This window comes from Dermacentor variabilis, chromosome 11 (genome assembly GCF_050947875.1).
Source record: "Dermacentor variabilis isolate Ectoservices chromosome 11, ASM5094787v1, whole genome shotgun sequence".
NCBI lineage: Eukaryota > Metazoa > Arthropoda > Arachnida > Ixodida > Ixodidae > Dermacentor > Dermacentor variabilis.
This window is the reverse complement of record NC_134578.1, coordinates 126,530,630-126,538,646: the sequence shown is the minus strand read 5'-3', so window position 1 is coordinate 126,538,646 and position 8,017 is coordinate 126,530,630. Positions and strand designations below refer to the sequence as shown.

Sequence of the window (8,017 nt, the reverse complement as noted above, 5' to 3'; positions counted from 1 at the left end):
GGAATAGTTTTTGTGTCTGGTCGCTTCCGCGATAGAACCTTTTGCACCTATGATACGAAGGGCCGTATTATATGCCTGGATATGTACATAAGTAATCAGAAAATCAGAATAATTAACGTGTATGCGCCGGTATCTAGGAATTTAACGAACGACTTTTTTAAAGACCTCTGGGATTACATACCCTCCAAGTCACCTTGCGCGGTGGTGGGTGATTTCAACTGCGTCCTGGACGCCTTTCGTGACATCAGGGGACCAGGACAGGGGAAACCCAATCACCACGCAAAGGAGCTACGTAAGTTACTGTTATACCACAACATGTCAGACGCCTGGATAGTGGCGCATGGCAACACGTTTGGTAGTACACGCTCCTGTGGAACAACACAATCACGACTCGACAGAGCATATTTCTCTGCGGAATTGATCTCCGATGTTTTGGCAATCCAAATCATTAATGGACCGGAAGGACACAAATCTTTCAGTGACCATAGACCCCTCAGCTTCAAGATAAAGGGACAGAGCGGACCAGAGCTTTTACCAAACAGGTGGAAAATGGACGTAAATCTCATACGGGACCAAGAATCATGCCAGTCCATCAAGCTGAACCTCGCCCGATGCATGGAACTTACTCCAGAGGATACAGAGTGGGATGACTTGAAAAATCAGTGGAAAGGAATACTAATAGAAGCAGGAAAAGAAAGAAAACAAACTCGCTGCAAAACTGAATGAAATATCTAGAAGGATACGCATAACAGAAAGAGGGGGCGATCTGACATATTGTATGCAAGAATATTTAATGGACCTGCGCGACAGATATCGAGAGCACATAAAAGAAATAAAACATGGATCGAGCCAGCCCATGGGATCCCAAGGACAACAGTCAGTGAATGAAGGAGACATCAAGCGTGACGCCAGCCAAACGATGGTTAAGAACAACATCAAGCAAATACGATCCAAAAATGGAGACATGATAACAGATCAGGCAGCAATAGAAAAGATCTTCATAGATCATTTCCAAGAAATCATGCAAGAAAAAAACCGCCAACCCGTACCTATCCCGCCCACATGGTTGCCACAACTCCCGCAAATAAAAGACAAAGACAAATGTCACTCGTATGCACCAATCACAAATGAAGAAGCCTTTCGCGTAATCAGTAACATGAACAAAGAATCTGCCCCAGGACCGGACGGAATCCTTATCGGCTTTTATCACGCGTTCTTTTCAGAAATTGGAGACCGACTAGTAAAAACATTGAACGACGTAATCAAGAGTCACATAAAACCCGCATCATTCACACAAGGCAGAATCGTCCTTCTTCTGAAGGCCAATGCTGACCCGCTCGATGTTAATGCCTGGCGCCCATTGACTTTGCTCAACTCGGATTATAAGATAGCCACGTCAATACTAGCAAGCAGACTAAGCAACATCACACCCACAATCATATCTGAATTTCAGGCAGCAGCGATCCCGGGCAGATCCATTTTTGCGGCCTTGACTCATACCCGTGATATTTTTGCCTATGCCAAAGCGAAGCAGTACAAAGGTGCATTCGTAACTATCGATCAAGAGAAAGCATTCGATAACATGCGGCAGGAATATATGTTTAGTGTAATGAACGCTTTCGGCTTTCCACAAGAATTCATCGACATTATAAGAACTCTTTACCGTGATTCCCACAGTGAACTCTTAATTAACAACAAGGTAACCAAACACTTTAGTATCAACAAAGGTGTGCGCCAAGGCTGTGCCTTATCGCCCAGCTTGTTTGTGTTAGCATTAGACAACTTGTTGCGGAAAATAAACCAAGAAAAAAGGATTAGGGGCTTCCCATTGCCGGGGAACCTTGAAGTGAAAATCTCTGCGTTTGCGGATGACATATCCCTTTTCATAAAAGACGAAGACAGTTACAGAACGGTGCTACACATTTTTAATGAATACGCCAGCCTTTCCGGCGCAAAAATAAATGAGAAGAAAAGTAAAGCACTACGTTTCGGTTCCTTCAACGAACAAGAACTACCCGCAATACAATTCTTAGAAGGAGTAAAAGTGCTCGGAATCTGGTTCGAATCGGGAGACGTATCGGCAAAAAGTTAGATAGAACCCCTCAGCAAAGCACGGAAAGTAGCGGATGGGGCAACACCCCTGGAACTCAGTCTAGTAGAGAAAGCTGAGATAATCAAATCCAAGCTGTGCGCACCTGCTTTCTATGTGGCAAGAGTTGCACGAATGCCCAGATTAGTGGCAAAAAAACTTGAATCTGTCATAAGTGAGTACCTGTGGCAAAAGAAGCCCGCACCTCTTCCCCGAAGAAATATGCGGCTACCTAAATCAAGAGGGGGCCTCGCCATACCAAATGTAGCCCAGACAGCCAGAATTCTAGCGGCCAAAATACTAGGAACGCTGATCAACAGCGACCAATATGTGGGAATCACGGCCATTCACTATTGGCTCAGCACGCTGGGCCGCTTCGTGGCTCCAGTGAAATGGTATGGTCCGCGCGCAGAAAGGCCACTGGAATTTTATAAAGATGCAGTCCACACCTGCAAAGCGATCGAGGAACTGCGCCCAGACACTCCAATAACAGAAGTCAAACCAGCCGAAGTAAATGCCGTAATGGCATCAATAGAGCTTGAACTAGGCGAAGAGATGAAAAGTACACCGGCAAAATGGAAATGGTGGGCAAAAACAGATCTACCGGGGGAAATACAGGATTTTGAATGGCAACGAAGATGGAGCGTACTACCTACTAAATCACGACTGAAACATCTCAGGATAACTGAGACAGACCAATGTCCCAACTGCGCCAAACCAGAATCCCAAAAGCATGCCCTCACGGAGTGCGGGCCAGCCAAAGCGGTTTGGACAGTGGCAAGCAATACATTCAGATGTAGACTGCTCCAACCGGGGACCAAGAAATCCAGCTTCGAGAAGCTATTATCACTCATCCTCATGTTTTGTATGTGGAAAAGACGAGGACTTGCGGAACTGAGGAGACGACCGCAAAAAAACTTATATCCTGTACTAAAGTACACCCGGATGTGGATGAAAAACATCTTATCCAAGGAACTCGCGAGAAACGGAGTGGACCAGTGGCACACCCGGTTTTGGAAAGTCAAAGATGACAAGATCGTAGCCCCCATGAGCCACTTCTAAAATCACGACGCCCTGTCCCCTCCTAGACATCCATTCCTCTCCAAGATAGGAGAGAAAATTCAGCCACGCTAACACAATGTAGATGATTACAATACAGGGGGGGGGGGGGGGAGTAGAATACGAACTCAACAGAAAAAGAGTTCGGTCTTGTTTGGGAAATTGAAAACAGAATACTTGAATTGACGGTTCCTAGGTAACAATCCCCAAGGGGGACTGGTGTTAATATTAGACTACCCGTGTATCGACAACTCCGTGACTCATATTGTGTACTGTATATGAAGCTCTGTTCAAGCAAAGCGTATATAGCAATTGGTCGCAAAGGAATATGTCAATAAACCTTCCACGGAGAAGCAACTCCTGTATATATCATGATCATGTATTTATTGTACATACCATCATGTGGATTTTGGTCTGTTTCGTTTTATGCTGTGTTTTCATTGTGTTGTACACTAGAATGATGTAGATAGATACTCGACATGGAAGCCACATGTTAATAAAATTTTCTGTGTGTAGTATCTGTTCTTATCAGCTTAATATCTGATACGGGTTCTATGTGGACCCACGATATTAAACCTATTTTTGGAAGTTGGCTGAGTGCTTGAAGCCTGCTTCACCTCCGCCGCAGGTCGGCCCGGTATTGCAATACCTCCGGGATCGGCCCCCGCTCACTTAGGTGAGACTTCATTCAATCAAAATGAAGAACACAAGCTCGAAGCGAGCACTGACTTCACACGCACCATTCCTATACCATACGCAACGATGCCGGTTCGCGGACCACGAGAGTAATTAAACGGCCACTCCACCTATGTGTAGCGTCGCACTTCTTGCCGCGCAAATGGGACAGCCGCACCAGCAAATTTCTAATTACGGCCTTCGATAAAAATAAATGACAGCAAAAGAAAGAACCAGGAGGGAGAATCGGCAAATTATATGTCTAAGAAATAGGATTGTTATTTATCCGATGTTTCTGTCTGCTGTAATGAGCCACTATAGGACGGGGAGGGAGGGGGGGGGGTGTATGATTAGCCGTGGGTTCGGCAACCAATGTGAATCCCGCTCAAAGCCAACACTGGATTTTTGAGTTCACTATTGCTTGGATCCGTAAACCACAGCGCCAACGCAAGCTCGCCCTGCCAAAATCCGCTGCCCTAGTGGAAGAAAGATTCCCTATGAAAGAAAAATAGAGTGCCCGATTTCTGGCAATTACTGTGCAGCCTTTGTGTGCACATTTTCGCAGCAGTGGGAGCGAACGCCTCGAAAACAAACTTGTCGTGTGGCCAAGTCTTGCGAAATATATTCAAGGGTTCAAAGGTGCTCCAGCTTTCCAACCTGTATGTTATGAAGACCTGTTGCTATCTTTTCATCCTCCTCCTCCTGGCTACGCCCACTGCAGGGCAAAGGCCTCTCCCATAATTATCCAAGTACCCCGGTCACGTGCTAATTGTCGCCATGTAGTCCCTGCACATTTCCTAATCTATTCTGCCCTCCCAACTTTCTGCCACCCCCTGCTGCGCTTCCCTTCTCTTGAAATTGAGTCCGTAACCCTTAATGACCATCTTCCCCCCACATTGCATGCCCATTTCTTATTTTCATGGTTTAAATTAAGGTGTCATTAACTCGCGTTTGTTCGCTCGCCCCTCAATCTGCTCTATTCCTATCCCTCGTGACGCTACACCCATCGTCCTTCTTGCCAAAGCTCGTTGCGTCGCCCTCAGTTACCCTTCGGTAACCCTTAAAGCTTTCCGTTGGGGCACTCATGGCATCTTTCTCGTTTAAATAAGGCTACTTTTTTTTCCGGTTTTGGGGGGGGGGGGAAACTCTATGTGCTAGGCGCGATTGTGTCCCCGGCGCCGCTCTGAACAAGATGGCGGCGCCCAGGCTTTTTGCCTGTTGGTTCGGCTTAACGCAGAACACTCTCGCAGGGCAGTGAAGCCGCGTTGAAGGGTAAGGAGCAGCGCAGTGAAGCGCATGCACGGGCGAAAAACGCAAATATTAGTCAAAAATACGAACTTCCATTATTGGAAATTCGAGTTCAGTTTGTGCATTGCGTTCGCCTAGAGAACATAAATACGAGTGCCACAGCAGCCAAGTCAAAGCTTCGGATCGCGTATCATTTTTTTTTCTTGCCTTTTACTCCTGGCCTGCGTGGCATGCACACGAAAGTTATGATATAGTGAAAACACGAAAAAATGCAGTGCGGCTGTATCAGATCTATTTTGTCCGCTTTGTTCTTTGTGGACTACAGCGGTGTGCGTTATGAGAAAGTTTGAGTGCCCTTCTACTGTGACCTGCGAAGCTACATTTAAAACCACATTGGTTTGTGCGGTTATTGCTACAAACTGCGTGTGGGTGCGTTCCTTTTTTTTCGCTACCAGCGATGGGTTATCGCAACCGCGATCGTTTCTGCTGCTACGCTAGACGCGTTCTTGCCAACGGTTGGCTCTATACGCGACCCGTGACGCGTGGTCGGCACATTCAAGCAGTCAATTGCAAACCGTTCCAAGAAGAAGGATGCACTCCACTTGACGCCGGGAGCGCTAGTTCGACGATTGTACGTTTTGACCCTCGAGGAAGCGCCGCCAACCCGCCTTTTCTATAATACGATAAGATTCAAAGCAACCGCGACCACTTGTCTTTGTCAATGTCTCGGGCACAGTTTTTTTTAAACTCATATACTCAGACACGCCCGTGTTCACGCGCACTTGCTCTCTCCGATAAGCAGGGAAGCTCGGTTGGGGTGGTGGCGGCCCTTGCGCATGCGCTGGTGAGCTGGCTGATTCTCCGTTACCCTGATTCTCCGTTACCCGTAACAACCATGGTAAGCAAGTAACCTACCATCGAAAGTTGATAAGGCAGACACTTGAAAGAAACGTCGCCGGCTCGTGGCCATGCGATCAGCACAAAGTTATCCAGAGTCACCACACAATACGGGCCGAAACCCGATCGATCTTGGTCTAATAAAAGCACCCGTCGCCCAAAGGGCTTCAGGCTCACTGCATGTATTAGCTCTAGAATTGGCACAGTTATCCAAGTAGGAAGAAACGATCTAAGGAACCATAACTGATTTAATGAGCCATTCGCGGTTTCGCCTTATTTCGGCATGTACTTACACATGCATGGCTTAATCTTTGAGACAAGCATATGATTACTGGCAGGATCAACCAGGTAATCGTTAAACTACGCGTCCAGCCTTTCAAGCAGGCCGGACGCCGTTCTTGCGATGCCGAGGCCACCTTCAGGCGCCCCAACACGCTTCGTTCTCGCAAAGTGTAGCACTTTGCACAGTCCGAGACGACGGCGTTCGAGCTCGCTACGGCGCCCTCCCCACAGGGCCGGGTATCGCCACGCGGCAAGAAGCACGCAACATTCTCGATAGACTGGTTGTGCCAACTCGATCGCGGCTTGCGGTTTCTCTCGAGCCCGCAACACTGGTGGACCGACCGACACTTGCAGCGTAGCCGAGACGGCAAAGCCGCCAGGCGACGGGTCACGCCCGCGCCTTCGGCGCTTTCGTATTTGACTCGTCCGAGGACGATGGGGAACACACCTCGATATCGTGGAAAAAGCGTCGTCCGACAACCAGCCCCTAACGCATCAAGCGGATGAGGCTGCAGACGTCAGCTGTGGGATCCACGGGAGCGATACCGGGGACACGCTTGACGGGCACGAAGCCCGCCGCACATCAAACACCCAGGTCGCTTTGGGGGCGACTGCTCTCAGGGACCCCCATATAATAGCAGCGATAAGTACCCAAACCGCCATGGGGCCGTACTCGTGCCCCTTTTGACGAGCGTTTGGCGGAAATCGTGCCGCCTCGTAACGCCGCGAGCAAGATTGAAAGCTTACGTCGGCAGCACCATGCCGAAGTCGTGAAACTGCAGCGCGTCCATCGAATGCGCGAACGGCAATTTATCGCGAAGGGCCAGTGCCGTTTCCTGAACGATCGCCTTTCGGTCCCCCTACGGGGCGGCCCCCGGCCGATCGATTCGAGGAAAGCTAGCCCGGCCCCTTCGCCATTTCCGAGCACGAGTGCGACCAGCGCGGGCGGCGTGCTCGACGCCCCGGCTGACATCGTTTGGGACTGTGTCTCTTCGAGCGCTCGCGCCAACGTCGCGGGGCCGACGACGACGCCCGCCCGGTTCTCTCCCGATTCCCGGCGAGCTATAGTGCAGCCTTCTGCACGGTGACGCCGACTAAGTAGTGGCCGTGCGGCGGCTTGTACGCCAGTTTCGTGAAGGGTATCGAGCTCCCGCCGCCCCGGGTGACGTCGTTTCGGATTTCTGTCGCTTCGAGCGCTCGCGTAGCCGTGCCTGGGCACGACTCTCGACTCCGCAGCAGTGCGCGGGAACAGCTACGAAGACGCGCAAGCCGAAAATCGCACTGCGGTACAATGTCGGCCGGGACCGTACGGCCCCTTATAATGGCAGCGATAAGTGGCCAGACCTCCATGGGGCCGTACTCGTGCGATGAGGCGGCGTACTGCGCCGAGCCGAGCGCCAAAATTTCGCTTTGGCGCGGCTGATACGAGCTCTCGCGATCGCCGCGGTACCGCCGCTCACCGATTCAAGGCACGCTAGCGCGGTCCCCTTCGCGATTTCCGAGCACGAGTGCGACCAGCGCGGGCGGCGTGCTCGACGCCCCGGCTGACGTCGTTTCGGACTTGGTCTCTTGGAGCGCTCGAAGCCATGTCGGGGCCGACGCCGACGTCTGCGTGGTGTTTCCACGATTCCCGGCGCGACACAATGCAGCTGCGAGCAGGATGCCAGTGATTCCGTCGTGGCCGTGCGGCGGTGTACACGCAGAAGTTTCGTGAAGGGTATCGAGCTCTCGCCGCCCCGGCTGACGTCGTTTCGGACTTCGTCTCTT

General features: G+C 50.3%; 1 pseudogene; it reads left to right on the top strand.

Annotated features, from left to right (window-relative positions):
- Positions 1–3,644: 3,644 nt before the first annotated feature.
- Positions 3,645–3,819, top strand: LOC142565010 (U2 spliceosomal RNA; annotated as a pseudogene).
- Positions 3,820–8,017: the final 4,198 nt, after the last annotated feature.